The sequence below is a fragment of the Anomaloglossus baeobatrachus genome, chromosome 5, assembly GCF_048569485.1.
Source record: "Anomaloglossus baeobatrachus isolate aAnoBae1 chromosome 5, aAnoBae1.hap1, whole genome shotgun sequence".
Lineage (NCBI taxonomy): Eukaryota > Metazoa > Chordata > Amphibia > Anura > Aromobatidae > Anomaloglossus > Anomaloglossus baeobatrachus.
The window spans coordinates 348,225,741-348,253,439 of record NC_134357.1 but is presented as its reverse complement, the minus strand read 5'-3'; the positions used below and the strand labels follow the sequence as shown (position 1 = coordinate 348,253,439).

At 48.3% G+C, this 27,699-nt stretch overlaps 1 protein-coding gene across 5 annotated transcripts in view; it reads left to right on the top strand.

Moving 5' to 3' along the window:
* The first annotated feature begins 7,078 nt into the window (after positions 1-7,078).
* The window catches only part of PHF20 (PHD finger protein 20), a 188,686-nt gene continuing 168,065 nt past the window's right edge, over positions 7,079-27,699 (top strand). For 2 of the 5 annotated variants that reach the window (XM_075349891.1, XM_075349889.1), the window contains exon 1: positions 7,079-7,356. The gene's annotated coding sequence lies outside the window, so the exon portion shown is untranslated. The remainder of the gene's footprint in view (positions 7,357-27,699) is intronic. The other 3 variants (XM_075349890.1, XM_075349887.1, XM_075349892.1) reach the window with 2 other exon arrangements.

Below are 27,699 nucleotides of genomic sequence, written 5' to 3'. Positions count from 1 at the left end.
GTCCTTGATCCTCCAGGATAAACCTTACCAAAAAGCGGGGACCGAAGCCTGATTATTCCATCCAAGTTGAGACGAGAGGGTACAGAATTGAACCACATATTGACCCACTGACTGGACTCCTTAGCACAGCTGTGAAGAGAAGTCGCAGCAGACACGACACGGCCCGTCTCATCAAAGACACTTAAGAAGGCCTGCAGGAATTCCAGAATATCAGCAGTAATTGGGTTGGTTGTTTCTTTCCCATAGGGGATTGACCCACACAAGAGCTTCTCCATCAAAGTGCAAAATTAGGAACGCCACCTTGGACCGGTCTGAAGAAAACTGGTGGGCCAGCGGTTCAAAGTGCTGGGTGCACTGGTTAATTAAACCCCGACATTGCTTGGGGTCACCATCAAAGTGAAGTGATGCTGCAGGACGAGGTATGGATACCAGCGGAGCGGGAGCTGGAGCGTTCAAGCAGATATTCACAGACCGTAGATGGGGTACAATCTGACTTTGTTGTTCCCGCATCCGTGACATCTCTTGATATATTTCAGGCAGAGGCGGATGACCGGAATCAGCGGAGTCCATGGCCTGATCAAACTGTAACACTTACCGCTGGAGATGGAGAAGTGGCGAGCTAAAGTGGAGCCACTGGACCACAGGGGGACCTCGGGCTTAAGCGACCACCGTGAGACAGAGTGGGACAGAGTCTTAAGGTCCCGTTACACGTAGGGATGTTCCAGCGATTCCGACAACGATATGACCTGGTCAGAATCGCTGGTACGTCGCTACATGGTCGCTAGTGAGCTGTCAAACAGGCAGATCTAAGTAACGACGCAGCAATGATACACGATCCTCGGCAGTCGTTGAGACCCTGTCACACAGCAGCTATTCTGACGGGCGTTGAAAAGACAAAGCAAAAGCACAGCGATGCTTGCTGCCCAGTGGGACACAAACCATCAAAAAGTGAACCAGGACGTTCAGGTACGATCAGCCATATCGCAGCTGGGGGACGGTCGCTGCTATGTGTCACACATAGCGAGGTCGCTAGCGAGGTCGCTGTTGCGTTACAAAACCCGTGACATTTCAGCGATCTCGCCAACGACATCGCTATGTGTGATGGGGGCTTTAGATCTTACAACCTTGGCTTCAACAGTCACACCATTAATTACAGCTGAGATAAAGTTGGGATGGTCTTAATGAGTAGGAAGGGACCATAAAGCGCCTGGGATAAAATTGGATAAGGTTGAAGTACCATGCCCAGAACACTCAGGATTAGGGATGAATGAACCCATGGATGTTTTAGTTTGAACAGATTTTAGTTCAAAATTCGGTCTGGGTACCGGTACTCAAAACTGAACCCCATATACGTCAATGGAAAACTGAACTTAAGTGCTGTAAAATGGTTGTAGTAAGGGCTAGGGGGCTGCAAAAGGAAGCAAATGGGATTAGAACTGGCCAGTTAGACATATCGCTTTTCCCCGAAGAGAACATAATTGTCAGACTGCTGCAATTGCCTGATGTTTAACCCTAGAACGCGCAACCATAGAAATCTACCATAGAAAACAAGTAACCTAGCAGGCCTGCGAGGCCCCAGGTATGCGTTCTAAGGTTACACAAAATGAATATTCAATTTTTTCCCTGCCCAGCCTTTGTGCCAGTATCTGTGATTGGTTACAGTCAGACTGCTAAACACGTCCCCCGCTGTTTAAACAAATGAATAGTCACTGTTTCCCCCACCCACCCTCTATATTGGCATCTGTGATTGGTTGAAGTCAGTCAAAGTATTGTAGTTTTTAAATGACATACGGTCCCCATCTATTTGGCGAACCATCCAAAGCTAAAGCAGCAGCTGGGGCCCGATATCTGGCTGGCAAGGTGCCAATATCCATGGCTCTTGCCTCCCTGATAATAGCAGCCCCCAGCGGTCAGCTTTACTTTGGTTGCTTATTATAAATAAGAGGGACCCCACATGGTTTTTTAAAAAATTATTTATTTAAAAAGTGGTGTCCACTTTATTTTTTATAACTTGCCAAGGTAAAGCTGACAGATGGGGGCTGGTATTATCAGGGTGGGAATAGCAATGGTTATTTGGCCCTTTCCAGCCTGCAAACGCTGCTTTACCTGCGCTGGTTATCAAAATAGAGAGGGGGACCCCATTTCATTTGTTTTCTAAATTATTAAGGCTGTAGATAGCAAGAAAGTCGAAGAAATGTTAAAAAACTGGTATTAGTAGTTGTCAGGAGGGATGGGTATCATGCCACGCTTATCACCAGATCCAAGATGCGGAAATTGTTAATCCATGTCTTTTATTAACAAAGAAGATACAGGTCTACGCGTTTCAGGGGTCAGAGCCCCCTTCCTCAGGAGAAATATCAGTGACAGGATAATTGATTGTTTGAAATATCCTCAGGACAAATATTAGTGAAGGATTGATTATCCTGTCCCTGATCCTCTGATACCTGTCTCTCCTGACAACTACTAATTCTAATTCTTTGGGGCTGCAGCTATTTTCACAATGTGGTTACACTATTATAGGAGTTGTGACTTTCACAACCCCTATAGGTGAGTGTTCCTACATTCTTTCCTATTGGTGTTACCAGTTAAGACCCTATTTCACTATTTTTCTTCACAATCTAGAAAACTAGTATTAACATTTGCCGGGTATTACGGCTTACATCAGAGCTGTGGCTCAACACTTACTGCAGTGCTAAGTCGTGGCTCTGATCGGAGTTCTAGTCAGTACCTGACAAATGTTAATAGCTGTTTTTTACTGTTCCCATTCATTTGAGCCCTGTTTTCTAACATTTCACTGCTTTCCCTGCCTTCCCCAGCCCTTAGTAATAATCAAAAAAATTACTGTTCAGCATCCAAAAACCGAACTTGAACAATGACTTCCCTGGGAAGCCGGTATTTGAGACACAGAAATTAGGTGTCCGGTACGAACTCCGAACTTTACAATTTGAGTTTGCTTATGACTACTCGGGATCAATGGCAGACACAGACAGAAAAGGGTCACTGTGCAAAAACTATGACAGAAGCTCCTTGCTGCTTTGGAGGTGAAAAATGGCCTGTTTAAATCTTGGGCCCCTATGCATCTGCACTGATATGTCTGCCTATGGATGGAATGCCTTGATCTGCTTGAGTACAGTGGCAAGCAGAGAAGGTAAGACAGGGGTGGGGAACCTCCGGCCCGCGGGCCATATGCAGCCCCTGGGCACATTCCCGGGGACCACAGAACTCGGGCAGCAGCTGCTGTCTTGTCTGCTGGCCCTTTAAATCACCAAGTGTGGCGTGCATAATATTAGATTCTCAGCCTTCTGGTCTGTGCTAGCATGGTGAGGACGTACTTTGTGGGCGGGGTAAGCGTGAGATGTGCTGCGCTCCCGTCCCAGAGAAGAAGAGGAGCATCAGGTTTACCAGCCTCCCTTTTGTACATGCCTCCGGCAGAGTTGTGAGCCTCCTACCTCCCGCGGTGCTGTTTGACTCCTGCCTCCCACGATGCTGTGAGCCTCCTGCCTCCCATGATGCTGTGTAACTCCTGCCTTCCGCTACTGTGAGCTTCCTGCCACCCAGTGCTGTGAGCCCAACACCCAGTGCTGTGTACCCCCTAGTACTGTGAATGCCAACCAGTGCTATGCGCCCCCATCCCAGTGCTGTGTGCCATCCCCATCCCAGTGCTGTGTGCCATCCCCACCAGTGCGGTCTTGCCCCCTCAATCCTGTCCGTGTCCCCCAGTTCTGTTTGTGTCCCTCTAGTGCTGACCGTGTCGCTGCCAGTGCTTTCTGTTCCCCCCAGTGATGTCCAAGCCCCAACCCGTCCTGTGATGTGTCTATGCCCCAGCCCCTCCTGTGATGTGTACGTCTCCAGCCCCTCCTTTGATGTGTATATGTCCTCAGCTCCTGCTGTGATGTGTATATGTCCCCACCCTTCCTGTGATGCATATATGCCCCAGTCCCTCCTGTGATGTATATATGCCCCCAGCCCCTCCTGCGATGTATATATGCCCCCAGCCCCTCCTGCGATGTATATATGCCCCCAGCCCCTCCTGCGATGTATATATGCCCCCAGCCCCTCCTGCGATGTATATATGCCCCCAGCCCCTCCTGCGATGTATATATGCCCCTGCCCCTCCTGTGATGTATATATGCCCCCTGCCCCTCCTGTGATGTATATATGCCCCCTGCCCCTCCTGTGATGTATATATGCCCCCTGCCCCTCCTGTGATGTATATTTGTCCACAGCCCCTCCTGTGATGTATATATACCCCCAGTCCCTCCTGTGATGTATAAATGCCCCCACGCCCTCCTGTGATGTATATATGCCCCCACGCCCTCCTGTGATGTATATATGCCCCCACGCCCTCCTGTGATGTATATATGCCCCCACGCCCTCCTGTGATGTATATATGCCCCCAGCCCCTCCTGTGATGTATATATGCCCCCAGCCCCTCCTGTGATGTATATATACCCTCAGCATCTCCTGTGATGTATATATGCCCCCAGTCTCTCCTGTGATGTATGTCCCCAGCCCCTCCTGTGATGTATATATACCCCAACCCCTCCTGTGATGTATGTGCCTCCAGTGTCTCCCCTAGTAATGTATACTGCTCAAAAAAATAAAGGGAACACTAAAATACCATTGTGTTGTGTTCCCTTTATTTTTTTTGAGCAGTATATATGATTGACCAATATGTTGACTGTGCTCCTGACCGAGACAAACCTGGAAAAGCAGTTGTGAGAAGCAACATGATCAATATCACCGAAAATCACATCCGCACCAAATAGAAGCAACTCCAGTCACCACAATAGGGGTGTAGGGGTGAGTTTATTAATTGCTTTAAGAAATATATTAGGGTAATTTTCAACCTGATAATTTTGTGCAGCCCCTGACAGTTGGTAGAAATTTCCAAATGGCCCCCGGCAGAAAAAAGGTTCCCCACCCCTGAGGTAACACATCAACAGAGTTCTCTTCGCTCTAAGGCCGCTTTCACACATCCGGCTTTTCGCCGGTTTTCCGGATACAGCGCACGCCAGTACAGTGTATACAGTACAATGGCAGTGCAACAAGTGACGGTCACATGCTGTCATGTGACCGGAGCATGTGACCCGGAAGTTGCGGCGCTGACCTTGTTCTGTATACAGTGTACTGGCGTGCGCCATATCCGGCAAACAGGCGAAAAGCCTGATGTGTGAAAGCGGCCTAAGTAGTAACCAGAACATCTACTGCGAGGGTCCTCAGGGAAGACCTGGTGATGTAGCTTGTGGCCTTGTTATTGAGATGAGAATAGGTCTATGTCAGGAATATAGGCTGCATATAGCTATGTCTAGTGAACGTCAGATTTGATTCTGCGTGTTTTTCAATTTACATTAAATAAGCAACATGTCAATTCTTTAATGCATTTTCAGTGTGGAAATCTTGTCAAAACGTGTTCTTCTGCAGTTCTTTATGTAGTTTGTAATTCACTTTTTGCAGCAGAAACATGATAGAAAAAAAACATTGTTACTACACTTTATGTTATCAGATGAAATGCATCAATAACATGATATGGGGCCGTGCTGTAGCCAGACACTCCTGGATTCATTTGCAAAATGCATGCCTCTTAGGCCCCCTTCACACGTCAGTGAAAAATACTGACGTTCTTCACTGACGTGTAAAACATGCACATGTGCCTCCGTGATTCATGGCACACGTGGGTTGTCCATGTGCAATCCGTGATCGCAAATAGAAATTACTCACCTGCCTTCGCTCCTGCTGTCCATGGTGCTTAACTCCTTGGCTCTGCAGCATCCGCCCACTGCTCTCTGCAGCTACTTCCTGGTCGGCTGTTCCTGCTTTCATGAATATTCATGAGCCGGGCAGGAGCTGCAGAGCGCGGAGGCTGCATAGCGCGTCGCTGGAAAGGGGAGTTGAAAATGTTTATTATTTTATATGTCAGTGTTTTTCTGGTACGTGTTTCACGGATCACACCATAGTGTGGTCCGTGGATAATCAGTGATGCCAGAAAAAAACGAACGTGTCTCCGTGCAGAATCACAGACACGCTGCACGGAGACACTTTAAGTGAAAAATCACTGATGTGTGAGCAGACCTATTGATTAGAATGGGTCTGCGTATGTCAGTGATTCTGGTACGTATAAAAAAAGCCCATACGTACCAGAATCACTGACGTGTGAAGGGGGCCTTAATGGAAAAGGAAAGCCTGACAATGGGATATCTATTGCCACAAATATTAGTTCAGAATGTGGATTGTAGTAAGATTTATGACATAAAGAGCATTGCCACTTGAATTTGATGAGGGGGATTTTGCAATGCCCCCATGCCACCTCAGCTCCATCCAACCTGTAGAAGGTGGACAAAAATGGCATGTAACACCTTCTGGTCACATGGGTATGACCTCACCACAGGTCCTGGAAGAGAAAAATTACATTGATTGTATAATACTTATTCTTACAGGGGGAGGGGATAACTATGAATTCCCCCCAGATATTATCTGATCCTCAGCTGCTGTCACTCAAGAAGCTGCCGATTTTATACACTTTACTTTCTTGAATTTCAAAGCCTAAACATTCGAGCTGACCATTACAGGTATGTAGAGAATCAGCCTGATAGTGCCAGTATGGCACTTTATTGTGTGTGTATGGTGTAATGTTCAGAAGACACCTAGTTACTGTCTACTACTACTCCGTCTGGGTGTCCGCCACCAGTAGGCATGTACGACCGAAAATGGTACATGACAGACCACACGGCTCCCCCATCTGCACCATCATAGTCAATGGTCCCCGTCACACATATGTTCAAATCCCGTTTTGCTGCTGGGCTCTGAAGCAAGTCATGAAGGAACCACTCTTAATATATGTGAATGTGAGCCGTGCGGTGAATACATGGTGAGAACATTTTACCACATGACTATAATCAGGCCATCTCCTCAGCAGTCAGCGCCTCACAACATGACTCAGCAGCACCAGGCTGCCTCACAACTACGCCACGCTCTGAGGAAGAAAAATGCGCGCCAAAGCGCAGGTCACGTGACCATCCCGCCCACAGGGCGTCACTGGAGGCAGGCGGGAGCGAGACTCCCCGCCCAATGTGCGCCCTATCACTCAGACCAGTCCGCGGGGCACGCCCCCTCCCGGCCGGCGCCTAGTGCTCGCCTTGTGCGCGGCCCCGTCTCCTCAGCGCAGCTCGGGAGCGCGCACAGGCCATGCCGCGCAGTGTTAAAGAGAAGGAGGCGCTGAATGTGCTGAACAGAGAACTAGGATTTATTCTTCACTAAGTGGCGCAGCGCACAGCGTCCCAACGTCACCGCGGCTGGGAAATACATCAGCAGCTCTCCGAGACGAAGGAGGATGTCACCGGCCTGAGCTGCACACAGGTAACAGCTACACTCCCATACTGTCTGCTCCCCACACATGACGTTGACACGAGTGTCCATGAGTGGGCTGGGCAGCCGATGCTGCTGTATGTTTTCTGAGAGAGTCGGTGATGATAATCGCTCAGAGCCTCTCCGATAAAGATCGTGCGATTAGTGATCGGGGAGCTGTAGAGTAATGGGGTAAAGGAGGGGGCGACACCAAAGCGCCGGTCTCCCTCTTTCTGCCTGCTGCTGATGGAGACACTGCCGAGCCAATCACAGAGCACTCAGCGCTGATTGACAGGTGTCCTGTCCTATAGACGCAGAGGGCGTAACTAATCGTTCTTTATCAGGTCCCTTTAAAGCTATAGTCCATGCTGCCCCAGACACGTTCCCCCTCTGTGTCGTGGTGTGTGACGGGTTAATGATCACCACGTAGATTACTGTGCTAATAACGACTGTCGCGGCAGAGGCAGCGCTGACTGCAGCCGTCTGGTCGCCTCATACAGGATGTAGCAGGGCTGTGACGCAGGCCGATTGTCGCATGGAGGTGTCGGTGCGGCCGAGGCTGCGATGTCCTGGGAGGAGGCAGATCCAGATGTGCAGTGCCGCCCCCTCCCCCGTGTGCCCACTACTGTGTAGCGTGCCCCACCCCCTCTCTGTGTGCCCACTACTGTGTATAGCTTGCTGAACCCCCCCCCCCCCCCTTCCTCTCGGTGTGCCCACTACTCTGTATGGCCTGCTGCCCCCCTCGGTGTGCCCACTACGGAGTGTGGCTTGTTTCACATCCCCCCCCCCTTCCCCCGTGTGCCCACTACTGAGTGTGGCATGCTGACCCCCTCTCCTTGGTGTGGCCAATACGGAGTGTGGCTTCCTCCCCGCCCCCCCCTCCAGTGTGCCCCCTAGCTGAGTGTAGCGTGCTGCCCCTACTGAGGGAGCACTCACCAGCCAAGACCCCCCTCTCTTCTGCAATGGATTGCGGCTCTGTTCACACTATTGCTTCTGTTCCATTGTAGAGACCCAAGTCCAGCATCATGGTGTCTCCTGGCAGACCTGACATGGTGTCCGGATTAGTGAGGAGCCTCCAGATTGAATGTGATCTTACAGTTGTCGTAGGGTCGGGTTAGGTTGTGCGCTCGCTGTGTTTATGGCGTCAAGGAAATGTTTCCAACTCGTAGGTAAAAAATTGTTTAAAAAAACCTGAAGTCCTCAGTGGTTGATACGGCTAACTGAAGAGATGGGAATAATAGCGAGCTTTCGAGACTACGCAGGTCGTAGGTTAGATCGAGAATGGAGATGAAAGATTTCAAGGGGTTTTCAGATGTAAGAATATTCTGCCGTCCCTCCACCTGACTGCAGCCTGCCATACTGTGCCCGCTGTCATGATTCCTGCTGTCCCCTGTGCAGGTGGGCATTCATGGGACCCACGTATGCAATATACATACTTACGGTCACTTGCCGAATAAAGTTCTCTGAAAGAAGCTGGATGAGTGCTCGGCACGTGCCGACAAGTATGCGAATCACGTGTGACTTTACCTCTTCTATTCGAAGTCTCAAGCATCTGTAAAATGCCCCAAAAACCATTTCCATATCGAGTGTGTCACTTTTGTCTAAGGGTACTTTCACACTTGCGTTTATTTCCTTCGGTTACAATCCGCCCTTTTGGAAAACAGCGGAATCCGTTAACGGATTCCGCTGTTTCCCATAGACTTGTATGGGTGACGGATTGTACCAAAAGGACCTGCGTTGCTTCCGCTGGGCGACGCTCCGTTGCTTCCGCCCAGCGGGAGGAACGCAGCATGTAACGTTATTTTGAGCAGCGGAATCCTCTGGATTTCACTGCGCGTGCTCCTTTTTTTTTTTTAAATCAAACTTTATTTTGGCTTGCGCTGGCCGAACGTTCAGCTGAGCGCCTGGCCGTCGGCAAGCGACAGCGCTCAGCTGAGCGACCGGCCGCCAGTATGCCCGGCCGCCTGCAAGTCACAGCGCTCAGCTGAGCGCCCGCCGGCATGCCCGGGCGCCGGCAAGTTACAGCGCTCAGCTGATCACCCGGCGGCCGGCTGCAGGGAGCGCTCAGCTGATCACCCGGCGGCCGGCTGCAGGGAGCGCTCAGCTGATCACCCGGCGGCCGGCTGCAGGGAGCGATCAGCTGATCACCCGGCGGCCGGCTGCAGGGAGCGATCAGCTGATCACCCGGCGGCCGGCTGCAGGGAGCGATCAGCTGATCACCCGGCGGCCGGCTGCAGGGAGCGATCAGCTGATCACCCGGCGGCCGGCTGCAGGGAGCGATCAGCTGATCACCCGGCGGCCGGCTGCAGGGAGCGATCAGCTGATCGTTCACAATAATCTGCCGCTGGTAAAACTGTAAAAAAACAAAAAAAAAACCCCAAAACGAATTGCGTTGTTTTGCAGCATCCGTTGTGCCACTATATGCAACACATCCGTTGCATCCGTTACACAACGCAATGCAACGGATACCGTTCAACGCAAGTGTGAAACTAGCCTAAAAGGGCTAGCCAGTGTGGGTGACCCTTGTGGATGGGCATGGAAAGATGAGGTCTGACGCTCATGGTCCTCTCCGAACACCTCCTTTGTTGCAACTTTATACGTTTTGACGAGACGTCTTTACCATCTTAGTTATGTACAGCATGTAATGATGTAGAAGTGTTTTGAAACATTTACCAGTCGCCGGTTTTCCTGGTTTCTAGCACCGCTCCAGTTCCCCTCTGACCCACAGGAGCTGAAATCTGACTAGTTGATTCACACAGAGGTTTCTGTAGAACTTCTGTCTTTTGAGCACCGTTCTGAGTCTTGACTTGGGCCTCCTTCATACATCCATGTATATATTATGTGTGACATCTGGTGTTTTTTTTTCCACGGATATCACATGTACCCATGCTTACCTATGGGGCTATTCACTTATTCGTGTTTTTTCATGGGTTTTGTGTTCATGCAAACCACACGGAGACATATCCGGTTTGTACTGGTAACACAGATGACATGGGTCCTTGTATAACACGGATGGCATCAGTGTGCTGTCCGTGTTTAACATTGCGAAGTTTAGGAGAAGCTTTATCATTTAATTCTTTCTTTACCGGTAAAAACAGGAATGACACACTGGTAAAAACAGACACACTGACCGTACACTGATGTCACCAGTACTATTTTTCACGTATGTGTTTTATACAGACCTGTGAAGGAGGTCTTAGGTTTGGTTCACATGACTGTATTTTTTCCCATCCGAGAAACTGTCTTTTTTATGTTAGTCTGATTAGAGTAGGATCTGTATTTCTTGGAGTTGGAGAAACCCATAGACTTGAATGCGACGTGCCATCTGATTCTCGGGCTGAGAATAGTCGTCTGCATGACGCCCTCTTGGATGGACGGGAAATTAGAATTTAAACATTATAAGCTAATACATCCACAGTAGATTGGAGAAATATATAAAAATGATGCAGTTCTGCGGCCGCTATTCCATGATATGGCCAGTTTATCATGATGAAATTGGTGAAAAGTAATGATGAGCGAGTCTCGAAATACTCTGATTCACAATACTCTTAACGAGTACTGTCTAATACTCGCGTACTCATTCCGAATAGTGTGTGCAATGCAAGTCAGTGGGGAATACTCACAATGTAACGAGTAACCTGAATGCTGTACTATTCGTGCGAGTAGTGAATAGTGCGGAATTCGGGTTACTCGTTACATTGCGAGTATTCCTCATTGACTTGCATTGCACACACTATTCAGATCAAATACGCAAGTATTAGACAGTGCTTGTTAAGCGTATTGTGAATCCGAGTATTTCGAAAATAGCTCATTAGTGAAAAGGCCCGTTAACCATTTACCCCTTCAGTAGTAGATGCTGGAAAAGACTTAAAATTAGCATAAATAGACTATACTATTCTATTTATTTTTCTTTTGGGGTATGCACTTTTGGCCTCTGGTGTATATTGTATTGAATATGATATGAAATATCTCCAGAATCCGCCCTTTTCTCAATCCCCAATCTACAAAAATTCTAGTGCACGCCCTCATAATCTCCCGCATCGACTACTGCAACATCCTCCTCTGTGGTCTCCCTGCTAACACACTTGCCCCTCTCCAGTCCATCCTTAACTCTGCTGCCCGACTGATCCACCTCTCTCCTCAATACCACCCCGCGTCTCCTCTCTGCAAGTCCCTCCACTGGCTCCCAATCTTCCACCGTATCCAATTCAAATTACTAACACTGACCTACAAAGCTATCCATAATCTGTCTCCTCCATATATCTCTGAACTAATCTCTCGCTACACTCCAAAACGTAACCTCCGGTCCTCCCAAGATCTCCTTCTATCCTCCTCTCTCATTCGCTCCTCATGCAACCGACTCCAAGACTTCTCCCGAGCATCCCCAGTCTCCTGGAACTCACTGCCTCAACACGTCAGACTATCTACTACACTCGCAAGCTTCAAACGGAACCTAAAGACTCATCTGTTCAGAAATGCCTATAACCTTCAATGACCTCACTGCTTCACCACCGTGCGGAGCTGCCGCCCCACCACCGTGCGGAGCTGCCGCCCCACCACCGTGCGGAGCTGCCGCCCCACCACCGTGCGGAGCTGCCGCCCCACCACCGTGCGGAGCTGCCGCCCCACCACCGTGCGGAGCTGCCGCCCCACCTACACCCCACCTACTGTCTCCTCCCCAAAATCCTTTAGGATGTAAGCCCGCAAGGGCAGGGCCCTCTTCCCCCTGTGCTAGTCTGTCTATTGTAACGTGTACATGTATTCTGTATGTAACCCCCTCATGTACAGCACCATGGAATCAATGGTGCTCTATAAATAAACAATAATAATAATAATAATAATATGAAATCTCATGTAGATGCTGAGAAATCTCCACAGCCTAAAATTGACTTGTGCATTTTACTTTTTATAATGCAAAGGGTGAAATTTGCAGTTTACAAGCACTTTTTATTATTTATTTTTTTGTAATTAGCACACTGTAATTTCGCATCATGTGACCATATCCAGGTTTGTTGCAAACATACCTGGCTGTCTGCTGTTCTATACCTGTGAATAATAGGATTGTTTGTGTGGATGGTTCATGGATTTCTATAAATTCCGTTCACCTGTGAATTCCTGATAATGCCACAAAATTTGGCTAGCTGTATCCCATCTGGTCAATCTTTCTCACAATTAGGCTATGTGCGCACGTTGCGTACTAGCCCTGCAGAAATTTCTGCAGCGATCTGAAGAGCACACGTGCGCTTCAAATCGCTGCAGAAAATGTCTGTAGAGGAAAAAAAAAAGCCGATTCCGTGCACTCTGCCTGCAGCTCCTGCCATAGACAGAGCAGGGGCTGCCGGCAAAGCGAAAGGAAGAAGTGACATGTCACTTCTTAGAACGCAGCGCTTAGAGCGCAGCGCTTCGGCTGCTGCCCGAAGACGCCACGTGCGCACGGCCCCTGCACAATCTCCATAGACTGTGCAGGGGACGCAGGACGCATGCAGTTACGCTGCGCTACAAAGTGCAGCGTAACTGCATGTATTTACGCAACGTGTGCACATAGCCTTAGGCCGCACCCGAAATCAACTGATGGCCAGCAGGTCAGGTCCCTGTACAGCCAAGTGAGCTGCTATCAACAGGGAGAGCTGGAGGCCACTCACTGCTACAGAATCTGCTGCTCTAGGGAAAAGGCTGGGCCGCAATAGAAACCACAGAGGGCTGTGCTTCAGCCGGTCTCCGACAGCATGCAGTGCGCACTGTGAGGATTCTGCAGTCTGCCCATAGAGGGACTGTAGACTTTTAGCCAAAGACCAGACAACTCCTTTAAGAATATTATTAAAGGGAACCCATCAGCCAGATTTAACACCCCAAAACAATTTTTATGCACATATATAGCTCTTTAAAAGACGAGTCCAGCAACCTTTTAACAGCCAGGCATTTCCTCAGAAATCAGTATTTTGAATACATGAGGCTGAAGAACTATGTTTAGATCGGAAGCCTCTGTCACCCCAGCTCCATGCGTCTCCTCCAATTTCTTGACTGACAGCCTGTAGGCTGAGTGACGTTTAGCAAAGGAGACATCAGTTAAGGAGAAGGCAGATCTGGAAGGGGAATAGAGCTGGAGTGACAGACATGTTCTAGAAATATATTCTTTACATATCCGTTCAAATGCTCAATTTCTCAGTAATTGAGGAAAGAACAGGCCATGTAAAGGTATTACTGGACTTTTCTTAGGCTATGTGCGCACGTTGCGTAAAAACATGCAGTTACGCTGCGCTTTGTAGCGCAGCGTAACTGCATGCGTCCTGCGTCCCCTGCACAGTCTATGGAGATTGTGCAGGGGCCGTGCGCACGTGGCGTTTAAGAGCGCAGCGCTTCGGCTACTGCCGAAGCGCTGCGTAAAAAGAAGTGACATGTCACTTCTTTCCTGCGCTTTGCCGGCAGCTCCTGCTCTGTCTATGGCAGGAGCTGCAGGCAGAGCGCATGGAATCGGCGCTCACTACGGACATTTCTGCAGCGATCTAAAGCGCACATGTGCTCTTCAGATCGCTGCAGAAATTTCTGCAGGGCTTGTACGCAACGTGAGCACATAGCCTTAGAGCTACATGCACAAAAAAATAGTTCTGGGAGTGAAATCCTGCTGACGGATTCCCTAAAAACGCCTGTTTGTTTTTACCAATTAAAGCAGATGCTGCTTCCTATCCTGTCTTTTATCTGTTTGCATTTTCCATGTGTATTTGTGTATATATATTATATTGAGTTAGCCATCCCCTGCTATATAATCACTCTTCTGGGTGCCCGCTGTCTGTTTACTAGACCATAGTGATGACTGACTCCACATCTAATCGCTGCAGCCAATCGCTGGCCGCAGCGGTGATCTCAGTGGTGTGGACGTTACAGTGATCTACTGACGTTGACTCGCCAGTTCATTACTGGACTGGGTGACCAAGGAAGCGTTTGCAAGACCAGCAGAGATTGTTAGGGTGAAACATGATTATTTTGATATTTTGCTAATAGAAATGTAATTAGGCTTGCTACTTTAATTTTTATTATTAAATCTGTACCATTGTCCAGTTTTTGGACTTGCTCTCCCCACATCCTAGCAGCTGCACTTGTGTATTTATCTGAACACACTCAGGGACCTTGGATTCCCAATAGGTAGGGGTCGAAATGAGTTTGGATTCTGTCCACTTCTCAGCCTAAACTGACAGTATATCAAGAATTAACGTCTGGAACACCATTCTGAGTCTGAACTGGGTGCAAAAAGCTAAAAAATGTACACTATATGGAGAGAAGGTATGCACACCAGTGACTATGTAAGGGGAATATGTGAAAAGCAGAAATTGCTGTGTGAATACTGACATGAAAAATCCAATAGCTGTATGTAAGAATGAAAATATGAAAAATGGAATCTGCATTACTGCCATGAACATATGAATCAAGAGAAATTTAGCTACTGAATTGATCAATGCAACAGAACCCCAACACTACGCCAAAGTATTTCTCTACGTTGGGGTCCCTAGCTTGTGTGTCCTCTCATGCAGTTCGTTTGTGAACCCGGCCCCACCACACCTATTGCCAGTCCACATTATACGCATAAATAGCCTGGGTCTCAGCTTCCCATACACGGTAAGTTTTTTAACTGCATGAGAGGACACACACAAGCTAGGGACCCCAACGTAGAGAAATACTTTGGCGTAGTGTTGGGGCTCTATTGCATTGATCAATTCAGTAGCTAAATTTCTCTTGATTCATATGTTCATGGCAGTAATGCAGATTCCATTTTCACATTTTCACTCTTACATATAGCTATTGAATTTTTCATGTCAGTATTCACACAGCAGTTTCTGCTATTTCATGTATTCCCCTTACATAGTCACTGGTGTGCATACCTTCTCTCCATATAAACTGGCAGTATAAACTTAAGAACTTGTCGGTTAATAAACCCCAAACTGTTAATCTGCAGGTAAATATAGATCTGAAAATAAGGAGCGCTGATAGTGTAACACCAAAATGATTGGTGGGGTATACCTGAAAAATATACACTCACCTGGATCAGTTGTGACAGTCACAACCACTAGTGCGCATGAGATAATGGCGTCTGCTGCAGCCCCATGTGGATGAGCATACAAGATAGGGTAGAGAGGGGGTTAATGCCGCGCATCAGCCGAATGAAGACGTATATTGTTGATGAAGATGAGTATTCTTTTATTTTATAGGTCTACGCGTTTTGAGGTGAAAAACTCTTCCTCAGGACCAGTGCATCAACAACAAGACTTGTTGTTGATGCACTGGTCCTGAGGAAGAGTTTTTCACCTAAAAACGCGTAGACCTATAAAATAAAAGAATACTCATCTTCATCAACAATATACGTCTTCATTCGGCTGATGCGCGGCATTAACCCCCTCTCTACCCTATCTTGTAATCTGCAGGTAAATAGCATTCTGAAGCTGTTTGATGCCCGCACTAAGAGCCCCACTACTGGGAGGAAATTAACTTTATTCTTCCCAGCAACGTTCTTAGCTTCCAGTCATAGGGGTGGTGACAATGTGGATCAGTCACTTCTCTATCCCATAATGATGGCTGTGTCCCTGATACTGACAGCTGGAAAGATTAATTCAGTTTTTCAGTATTTATATGGTTTAAATAAATGGTGTTATTTGAAACTACAACTTGTTCCACATAAAACAAGCCCTTATACAGTTGTGTTGACCAGAAAATAGTTATAGGCCATTGTTCACGCCGGTCTTGAGGAGGTGTGTTGGCGTCAGGAGCGTCAGATGAGTGGTGTGCACCCTGCTACAAACCATGAATTTGATGTGTGGCTGTGCCCCTCCCCCACCACAGTGCTGACAAAGTGGGCATCAGACAACCAAAAGTTGCTACGTTTTAGCACATCCTTGAGTTGCGTCACAATGTTGAAAGCTTTTTATTCCAGGATACTGGCATAAAAATACCAGGATCTTCTGAAAGAATCGTAACGTATAGGTTTATTTGTTGGTAGCCTGTCACTGTGTATTTTAGGGTAATTCCAAGATCTGTGCTAACCGTGCAGTGTAAAGTTAGCGAAAAACCCCAATACAAGTCTGGCCACAAATCACGCTGTCATACTGCTATGGTAAAAGACAAAAAGCTGCTCAAATAATGCGGCCACATCAAGGGAAGGTTGTAGAAGTCTCCATGGTAATACAAAATTCTATACTTTAGTCATGCAGGGTCTCCTATTGTTTTTTGGATGGTTATGATTTTACAAGCTATTTTACAACATAGAAAGGTATCAATGGATTTACGTTTTAATCTCTTGCTGTAGTCTTAAGAAATTAATGTTTTTACTCATATGCTCAATAATAATATGCAAATGAGATATTAGCCCACTGTCCATAGCCTTACCCACACCAGGCTCTATATTGTCTATGTGCCCACATTGCATTGTGTCCCTGCAGAAATTTCTGCAGTGATTTGAACAGCACGTGCGCTTCAAATCGCTGCAGAAACACAGCGTAATGAATGCAGTGAAAAAGCCGATTTCATGCGCTCTGGATGCAGCCCCCACCATAGACAGAGCGGGGGCTGCATCCAAAGCGCACGGAATAAGTGACATGTTGCTTTTTAGAACGCAGTGATTTGGCAGCACGCAAATCACTGTGTTCTAAAACGCAACGTGCGCATGGATTGTGCTGGGGACGCAGGACGCATGCAATTAAGCTGCAGTGCAATACGCAGCGCAATCGCACGCAATACGCACACGTGGGCACAGAGCCTAAGGAAACGTTCTGAGCTCTGGTGCATTGCTAAATCTAAAACTCCTGTCAGAACTGCGGCACCCAGCAAACTATGTGATACACCATTGGATCCAGGGTCTCTATGCCTACATCATGCTGATTCAGGTGAAGTAACAAAAATCTGCTGACAAATTCCCTTTAAAAGGAACCTGTCATATCCAATATGCACCCAGAACCATGAGCAGTTCTTGGTGTATATTGCTAATCCATGCCTAACCGTCCCTGTATACACTAGCATAGATAGAGATCTATGGAAAAGGATTTCTAAAGATCTTTTACTGTATGCTAATGAGCGCATGGACTAGTCCCCTGGGCATCAGTTCCCCTTGCTAGTCGCCCCCATTAGCATGTTAGTATGCCCCTGTAGGCGTGCTAACATGCTAATGAATGCACACAGTCAGAGGATGATCTCTCACCTCTCCGCTGCCATCGCGTCCGACACTGGATTTCGGCTCAGTGCGCATGACCCTGGAGTTTGGGCCATGCGCACTATGAAGCCGGGTGTAAGTGTCCTGGCATCAAACTGAAGTAGTGCGCATGACTTAAAGGGAACCTGTCGCCAGAATTTTCGCTATTAAACTAAAAGAATCCCCTTCTGCAGCTCTTGGGCTACATTCTATAAAGGTTCATCTTTCTACTGGCCCCCCTTTCAGACCTAAATAACAACTTTATAAAATATTACCTTTTGCTATGGTAATGAGGTTTGCTGGCCCCGTGGACGGGCTGTATTTGGTCTGTTATCCCCTTGCGCAGGCGCAAGATTATGGGCGGGTACTTGGATGACTCTGGTGATGACATTCACAGCGCCGCCCATAATCTCGCGCCTGCACAATAACATCACCAGCAATTTGAAAACCGTGCTCAGTCCCGCGATAGTGCCACTGCGCATGCGCGAGACTCCCGGAGCACTGCGGAACATGAGGGCGGCGGCTTCATCTATGTAAATGAACACTGGGGGACGGCGAACAGCGGCAGGAGGGGATAACAGACGAAATACAGTCCACCGACGGGGCCAGAAAACCTCATTACCATAGCAAAAGGTAAGATTTTATAAAGTTGTTATTTAGGTCTGAAAGGGGGGCCAGTAGGAAAATGAACCTTTATCGAACGCAGCCCAGGAGCTGCAGAAGGGGATTCTTTTAGTTTAATTGCGAAAATTCTGGTGACAGGTTCCCTTTAAACTCCGGGGTCATGCGCACTGAGCCGAAATCCCCCGTCGGACACGATGGCGGTGAAGTGAGTGAGATCATCCTGTGATGCTGCGTATTCATTAGCATGTTAGCACGCACACAGGGGTGTACTAACATGCTAATGGGGGTGACTGGCCGAGGAACTAACGCTCAGAGGACTACTCTCTTCGCTCATCAGCATATGGTAAAAGATCTTTAGAAATACTGTGTCTAAAGATCTATTTTTCTCTAGTCCCTTCCACGACAGCATAGGAGGTTGTCTCTCCACGCCCTAATTGGGACAGGAAGTTCAAGAGGTTTTAAAAGGACCCTCCCACCTCCCACAGCCAGTGTCTTTCCTGTCCCCATGGGGCATGGAGAGGTTTTTATTTTTCTCCTATGCTGTGGTGGCCGGCGAACTACAGTATAATATTTTTTCTTTTTTCTTTTTTCTCTTCCCCTGTTACCTTAAGCCGGACAGCATCGGTCGGGCCTTCACCGCTCCTCCCTTGCTGTTCCCTCACGCTGTGGGGGACCGCTGCTCCAGCCTTCCGGAGCCTCCTTAGGGGTGATGCAGGCTGTTGAGCTCCCCGGCCGGCGTCCTCCCTGAGCCGCCGGCCGCTTCCTGCATGCACGCTGCCGGAGCGATCCGGAAGTGCTCCCGGGGGCGGGACTTCCGGTCTTGCGGACTTCCGGTCGAGCGCTTCCGGTTTGCGGAGGCAGCGTGGAGGACACGCCGACGGTGACACGGCCTGTCCAGGACCGGATGCGGGAGGCGGGGAACGTTTACCGTCACTGGGGGGGCAGGCCCTTTTTCATAAGGGCTGCCGCGAAGACGTCAGATCATGGTAAGCAACCGTGCTCCCTGTCATGTCTTCCGCTGCAGCTGCATCTGCAGAACCCAGTGTGCCCCCTGCTACTGTAAGTATGGAGGGGAATGGTCCCTCGGACATAGGTCTCAGTCAGATGATTTATGGCTCTCTGGTCTGTGTTTTCTAGGAGGACAAGGCCACCAAGAAAACTGACAGAAATGAAAAGTCAGAGAAGCCTGAGAAGTCAGAAAAGGCTGACAAGTCCGATAAACCTGATAGACCTGACAGAATGGAAAAAATTAAAAAATGTCCTATCTGTATAAAGAAGCTCCCTGCAATATGGGATAAAAAGCTTTGCCAGCAATGTACAGACCAGATTATTAGGGCCGAACAACCGTCCCTGATAGACGAGTTGTGGTCCATGATGAAACAGGAGATTAGGGCCTCACTGGCCTCCCTTCCTGCTCCTGGCCCTGCTCCTGGCCCTGCTCCTGGACCCTCTCCTCCAAAAAAGAGGAGACTCCAGTCGACCCCACCTGATCAGGAGGACGCTGATTCCACCTCTGAGGGTCCTGATGAAGGATTTCCCTCTGGGGGGTCTGACCAGTCCTTTCTGTTTCCCTCAGAAGATTTGGGGGATCTTATTGGGGCAGTTCGGAGCACTATGGGATTAGAGGAAGTGCAGTCTCTTCCCTCAATCCAGGACGAAATGTTTGCTGGCCTGAAGTCAGTCAAACAGTTATTATTATTATTATTATTATTATTATTGTTTATTTATAGAGCACCATTGATTCCATGGTGCTGTACATGAGGGGGATACATACAGAATACATGTACACGTTACAATAGACAGTTAGGATTCCCAGTTCATGCCAATATTTTGGATATTGTCTCTCAAGAATGGGAATTTCCTGAGAGGCGGGTACGGAGTGACCCTAGACGCCGGTTTCCTCTGGAACCTTCTGGATTACATTGGGAGGTCCCAAGAGTGGACGTTCAGGTGGCTAGGGTAGCTAAGCAAACGGCTCTTCCCTTTGAAGATACTTCCCAACTGAAGGATCAGATGGATAGGAAGGTAGAAGGCCTGATGAAGCGGTCCTGGGAGGCATCGTCTTCTTCTATTCAGGCTAACATTGCCTCCACCTGTGTATCCAGGTCCCTAATTAGGTGGTTAGATCAGTTGGAGGCTCATATTTCCCAGGGGACCCCTAGGGAGGAATTACTGGAATCCCTTCCCTTGCTTAGGAAGGCTACCAGTTTTTTGGCAGATACCTCGGTGGAATCTGTCCGCCTGGCAGCCAGGACCTCGGTTCTTTCTAACTCTGCCAGACGTGCCCTCTGGCTTAAGGCCTGGAGCGGAGACTCCACCTCCAAAATGAGGCTTTGCTCCCTTCCGTTTAAAGGGGATTTGGTGTTTGGGCCTGCCCTGGATGATATTCTGGACAAGGCGACCGATCGTAAGGCCTTGCCCGATCCTAGACCCAACAGGAAGCGGTCCTTTCGTCCCTCGATGCCTCAGGCCTCCCAGCCCAGAGGGAAAGGGAAGGCTGGCAGGTGGAGCTATCCCAAGGGTAGAGGGAGAAACATCCTCATCCCTCCCCATCAACAACGTCCTCAGCAGGACAAACAGTGACTCGGCCCGGGTGGGGGGACGACTCTCGGTGTTTCTTCCCCAGTGGCGGTCCATAACCACTTGCCAATGGGTTCTGAAGATAGTCTCGGAAGGTCTCCTCATAGAATTCCTCTCCCCCCCTCGTCCGGGTCTCCGAGTCACTGCTCTGGCGTCGCAGGTTTCACAGGCTCTGTTGTACACAAAGATTATAGAGCTCATACACTCGGGAGTCGTTTCCCCAGTCCCGAGTCAGGAAGAAGGTGTAGGACACTACTCCCGCCTCTTCCTTGTCAAGAAGCCGTCGGGCGACGTCAGAATAATTATCAATTTAAAACGTCTAAACCGTCAGGTCAGGTACCGGCGGTTCAAGATGGAGTCAGTAAAATCAGCTATTCCCCTGATAGGTCTACACCACCAGATGGCCTCTATAGATCTGAAAGACGCCTACTTCCATGTACCCGTCCATCCAGGGCACCGGCAATACCTCAGGTTTGCGGTGCTACACGGGGAGGAAGTGCTTCATTTCCAATTCAATGTACTTCCCTTCGGGATCTCCTCGGCTCCAAGGATCTTTTCAAAGATCATGGCAGAGGTGGTCGCCTTCATAAGATTGCAGGGTATCTGTCTGGTTCCATATTTGGACGACTTCTCATGGCTCCATCTGCTCCAACCCTTCGGAGCCATGTGGAAAGGTCTTTGGGAATCCTTCGGTCCCTGGGATGGATTCCCAATCTCAAAAAATCACAGTTAACCCCCTCCTCCACTCGGCAGTTTCTCGGAGTGCTGCTGGACTCCGACAGACAGGCATCTTTTCTCCCAGAGGGCCACAGGGTAGCTCTGTTAGCCAAAATATCAAAGCTTCGCAGGCAGGCTCGCCCGACGCTTCGAGCGGCTATGTCAGCTCTGGGTTCCATGACGTCCTGCATTCCCTCAGTCAGGTGGGCTCGGGCCCATTCTCGGTGTCTCCAGGATCATATCCTGGCACATTGGGACAGACTCCCATCATCCCTAAACAGACTGTTTCGCCTCTCGGGGTCCGTCTCCTCATCCCTTCTCTGGTGGCTGCGTCCCGCCAACCTGCAGGTGGGGGTTGCCTGGACTCAGACACCCCTGGTTACACTGACCACGGATGCCAGCCTACGAGGATGGGGGGCAATGGTGGCAAACTCCCCATTTCAAGGGGTCTGGAGTCCTTACGTCAGCTCCCAATCCTCCAACTACCGGGAGCTCAGGGCAGTCAGGGAAGCCCTCCTTGCGGCTCAGGACCTCGTCCGGGACTCTCCCGTCCTGGTGTATTCAGACAATGTCACAACAGTGGCACATCTCCGCCATCAGGGCAGTACACGCTCAGGCGCCCTGAAGTCAGTGTCCTCCCGAATCTTTCAATGGGCGGAACAATCTCTGCTCTCCCTTTCTGCGGTCCATCTGAAGGGCTCCCTAAATCTTCAGGCGGATTTCCTGAGTCGTCGGGATGTTCATCCGGGGGAATGGAGTCTGGATCAGGCGGTGTTCTGCTCTCTGGTGGCAAGGTGGGGTACTCCAGAGGTGGACCTCTTTGCTTCGGCAGGGAATCGCAAGGTCGCAACATATTTCTCCCTGAACCCACGGGACGAGGCATTAGGGGTAGACGCTTTCTGCCACAAGTGGTCCTTTCGCCTCGCTTACGCGTCCCCCCCCCCTCTTCCTCTTCTCGCAAGGGCCCTGAGGAAGATCAGAGACGAGGGGGTCCCAACTATACTGGTAGCCCCGCTGTGGCCCCGGAGGAGTTGGTACAGCCTGGTCATGACGCTAGGAATCGACGGCCCAGTCCTCTTAGGTTCGGACCCCAGCTTACTGTCACAGGGTCCGATTTTTTTTTTTTTTCCATCCGACTCCCCAGAACCTCAACTTGGCTGCCTGGCTTCTGAGGCCCGGGCACTGAAGGCCCAAGGGCTTTCTGACAAAGTTGTGGCTACCCTACAGAAGAACCGTAAACCTGTGACTAATAGTATTTACAACAAAATCTGGAAGAGATTTTCCTCCTGGTGTGGTTCTCGGCCTCCTGACCCACTTCGGCCTAATATTGCGCAGATTCTGGACTTCCTCCAGAGTGGATTGGACTTAGGCCTTCGGCCTAGCACCCTGAAGGTTCAGGTGTCAGCCCTCAGTGCAGTCTTTGACACAGCTCTGGCAGATCATCGTTGGATCCGTCGGTTCTTTGTGTCCGCTAGTAGACTCTGTCCACGTCAGAGGGTCCTGACGCCTCGCTGGGATCTCAATGTGGTCCTTACCGGACTATCTCAGTCACCATTTGAACCTCTGTGCTCTTGTAACATTCGCTCTCTTTCTCACAAGACGGCTTTTTTTGTGGCTATTACGTCTGCTCGCAGAGTCTGAGAACTTCAGGCTTTGTCTATTAGGGAACCTTACCTGACCATCAGAGATGACAGCATTGTTTTTCAGCTGGACCCTTCCTTCCTTCCCAAGGTGGTTTCGGATTTTCACCGTTCTCAGTCCATCGTCCTGCCTTCCTTCTGTCAGAATCCTCGGACTCCGGGTGAGTAAGTGTTTCATTCTTTGGATGTCCGTCGGATAGTGTTGCACTACCTGGAGGTTACTGCTTCTTGGCGCCTTGATTCTAACCTGTTCATCCAGCCCTTTGGCCGCAATAAGGGCAAGAAGGTGGCTAAGAGTACCGTCGCCAACTGGATTGTGCGGGCGATTAGAGATGCCTACCTCGCTCAGCATCTCTCTCCACCTACTGGATTCACGGCGCACTCCACCAGGGCTACCTCTGTCTCCTGGGCTGAACGGGCAGGGGCCTCCCCTGAGCAGATCTGCAAGGCGGCTACGTGGTCTTCGCTCCATACGTTCACGAAGCATTATCGGTTGGATCTGGATTCCAACAGGGATTTGGCCTTTGGCAGGAGGGTCCTGCAGGCTGTGGTCCCCCCCCCTAGGTATCCATTCTTTGGTATTCCTCCTATGCTGTCGTGGAAGGGACTAGAGAAATAAGAATTATTCTTACCGATAATTCGGTTTCTAGGACCTTCCACGACAGCAGGTAATTCCCTCCCCTTTGTATTCATGTATTCCTGAATGTGTGATACTTCTCATATGCTATGGATTCTTTGTAAGACACTGGCTGTGGGAGGTGGGAGGGTCCTTTTAAACCTCTTGAACTTCCTGTCCCAATTAGGGCGTGGAGAGACAACCTCCTATGCTGTCGTGGAAGGTCCTAGAAACCGAATTATCGGTAAGAATAATTCTTATATCTATGCTAGTGTATACAGGGATGGTTAGGCAGGGATTAGCAATATACACCCAGAACTGCTCGTGGTTACAGGTGCATATTGCACCTGACAGGTTCCCTTTAAGCACTATCCACTCTGACATCCATCGTAGGGAAGGTATAAAAATCTAGCACAAGGGACTAGTAATATAGTTACCATTAGTGGTGACAGTCTGGCTTTCATTTTCTTTTTCACCGTAAGTTAGGAAAATGAAATAAAGCTGTTATCTAACTGAAGCAACTGTTAATCGCAATCTGATCGCTTTTAAGCTTCACCATGGTACTAGCCACTTGAAGTAGGATAATGTTAGGCATGTACCCAATATTTTTAGTGTAAAAAAAAAAAAATAATTTTGGAACACTGGTGAACCTGCACAGAAGGGCGATGGCTAGTCAAAACGATCACAAAACAGCCTAGAAGATCATTTAAAGAATAGACGCTACAAATCTACATGCGGTGATTTAGGCAGATTAAAGAGAACCGATCTCTACATTTGTCCCATATAAACTGCAGCCACCACCAGTAAGCTCTTGAATACAGCATTGTATAATACTGTATATAAGAGCCCAGGCCTCTCTGTATAACATAAAGACCTTTTATTGTACTCCCCTGCAGGGCAGTCCAGTCCGATGGGCATCTCTGGCCTTGATCCGGCACCTCCTCTCTTCTTGTGAATGACACGTCCTGTATCATCCAGAGTGTCATCCATTGCACTCCTGCACATGGGCACTTCTCTCTGCCCTGCTTTGAGCAGAGAACTGTAATGTGCAGGAGCGGAGAAAGGTCAAAGACCACCTGTGCATTACAGTACTTTGATCTACCCTCAGCAGGGCAGAGAAGTGCCCAGGAGCGCAATCGTAGGACGCATCATCCACACAAAGCAGGGAAGGAGGACTGTGATAGTAAGCAGATAGGAGGAGCCAGACCGAGACCAGTGACGCCCATCAGTATTCTAAAATACTGTATATAAGGCTGCTTTCACACTACGTTTTTTTTTTTTTTTTTTTTTATAGCATGTGTCATGAACTTTTTTTTTTTTTTTTTGCTGCAAAAGCGGATCCTGTTTTTGCAGAGAAAAACGCATGCAAACGCATGTTATTTTGCAGGATCCTGTCACTATAAGTTTATGGGTGGGCATTGGAGTCATGTGGAGTGAGGGGAACTGAACTTGAGACTGGGAGCCGGCATCTGACAGCTGCGGAGGCTCGTAACCAAGATAAACATCGGGTAACTTGCTTGGATACCCGTTTTTTTTTTTTTAACCTTGGTTACGAGCGTCTGCAGCTGCTAGGAGCCAGGCTCCCTGCACACGTAAACATCGGGTATCCAAGCAAGTTACCCGATGTTTACCTTGGTTACGAGCCTTTCGGGAGGGGGAGAGAGGGACTGATCACACCAGGCTGGTTTCTGTGCATGCTCATTAGAGCAAGCAGGATCCTGTCTATCAGCATGCCAGCGTTCACATACGTTTGCGTGCAGTATAGTCAGGATCCAGCAATTTGCAGTATTTGGACGCAGCTCAAAAAACGCTACAAGTAGCGTTTTTGAAAAAAGTTAAAAAACTGCAAGTGGCTGGATCCTCAGTATAACGCACGCAAACGCAGGTGAACGCATGTTGACGCAAGTCCATTGCAAATGCATTGAAATAAAAACGCATTTGCACTGGATCCGTTTTTGTGTTAAAAAAAAAAAAAAAAACGTTCAGGACGCATGTTAAAAAAACGTAGTGTGAAAGCGGCCTAAGAGCTTACTGGTGGTGGCTGCAGTTTACACTGTGTGTTCCAAATTATTATGCAAAAAGAGTTTAGGAGTGATAAGGTTAGAAATTTTTGGTTTGTCATTTAATCTCATTGATGGTGATGTGTGTCAGGGCTCTTTATATCACTGAAAGCAATTGCAGATACCTGTGCACATTAGTTTGGCCGGTGTGTCCAAATAAAGGCAAGACTACTTAAGAAGGCTGTTCCACATTATTAGCAGCGTACATTTTTTGCCAAAATGGGAAAGAAAAAGAATGTGTCGGCTGCTGAGAAGCAACAAATTGTGGAGTATTAAGGTCAAGGCATGACTACAATCAACATTGCCAAGACACTTCATCGTGATCATCGCACAATCAAGAAGTATGTAGCTGAATCACAGCACACACGTGTGCTAAGGAGAAATTGAGGACTCTTTCCAACAGGCAATTGCGTCAGGTTAAAAGAGCAGCTGCTAAAATGCCTTGTCGTAGCAGCAGACAAGTTTTTGAAGCTGCTGGTGCCTCCAACGTCCCCAGAACAACAAGATGCAGGGTCCTTCAGAGGTTTGCAGCTGTGCGTAAGCCATCCTGTCGACCACCTCTATCTACTGCACACAAGCAGAAATGGCTCCAGTGGGCCAAACGATACATGGAGACTGACTTCCAAACTGTTTTGTTCACCGATGAGTGCCGTGCAACGCTCAATGGTCCAGATGGATGGGAGTGGAGGATGGCTGGTTGATAGACACCTCATGAAAACACGGCTAAGGCGCCAACAAGGAGGTGGTGGTGTAATGTTTTGGGCTGGAATCATGGGGAGAGAGATTCAGCCCCTTTTTATGATCCCTAAAGGGGTAAAGATGAACTCCATAATCTATGGGAAGTTTCTAAAACAGCACTTCCTGCCATGGTTCAGGAGGAAGAACCGTGCATTCTGCAGCAAGATCATTTTCCTGCATGATAATGCACCGTCTCATGCTGCAAATAACACATCTGCATCTCTGGCTGCTATGGGCATAAGAGGACAAACTTATGGTGTGACCACCATCTTCCCCTGACCTCAACCCCATTGAGAACCTCTGGAGCATCATCAAAAGGAGGGTCTATGATGGCGGGAGGCAGTTCACATCTAAGCAACAGCTCTGGGAGGGTATTCTGTCCACATGCAAAACAATTGAAGCACAAACCATCCAAAAACTGACAAATTCAATGGACGAGGGAGTTCAGAAGCTTCTTTCAAACAAGGGGTCCTATGTGCAAATGTAACATCACCTAGAATTTAAGTTTTGACTTGAAAACTGTTTGATTTCATTTTTGTAATAAGCTGATAATGCCTAGAATTTCACAATTGACCATTTTGTTTTTCAAAATAAAAATAAAAAGGTTGAAAACTCTGTGCATAATAATTTGGAACATGCATTTTGAGTGTTTTTATTTTAAAAATATACTGTTTTCATAGGCAGTTTGATCAAAAACATTTCAATTATACTCGAATAGTAGACGACTGGAAAATAACAATTACTGCAATTCAAAAAGTTAATTTAGGAAAATATGAAAATATTTTTTGCATAATTTGGAACACAGTGTATATGGGACAAATCTGGTGACAGGTTCCTTTTTTAACAGAAGTAATGGAAGGATTTTAGAGGAAAAATCAATTTGTGCATTGTGCATCCAGAGTACTTATTTAGGCCCCTTTCACACGTCAGTGATTCTGGTACGTTTGTGCTTTTTTTTAAACGTACCAGAATCACTGACATACGCAGACCCATTATAATGAATGGGTCTGCTCACACGTCAGTGATTTTTCACTGCACGTGTCTCCGTGCAGCGTACCCGCGTGTCCGTGATTGCCGCACGGAGACATGTCCATTTTTTTCTGGCATCACTGATGTTCCACGGACCATGCAGTGGTGTGGTCCGTGAAACACGTGCCAGAAAAAAACGTGCTTTTAAAATAAAAAACATTTTAACTCACCCGGCGTCCA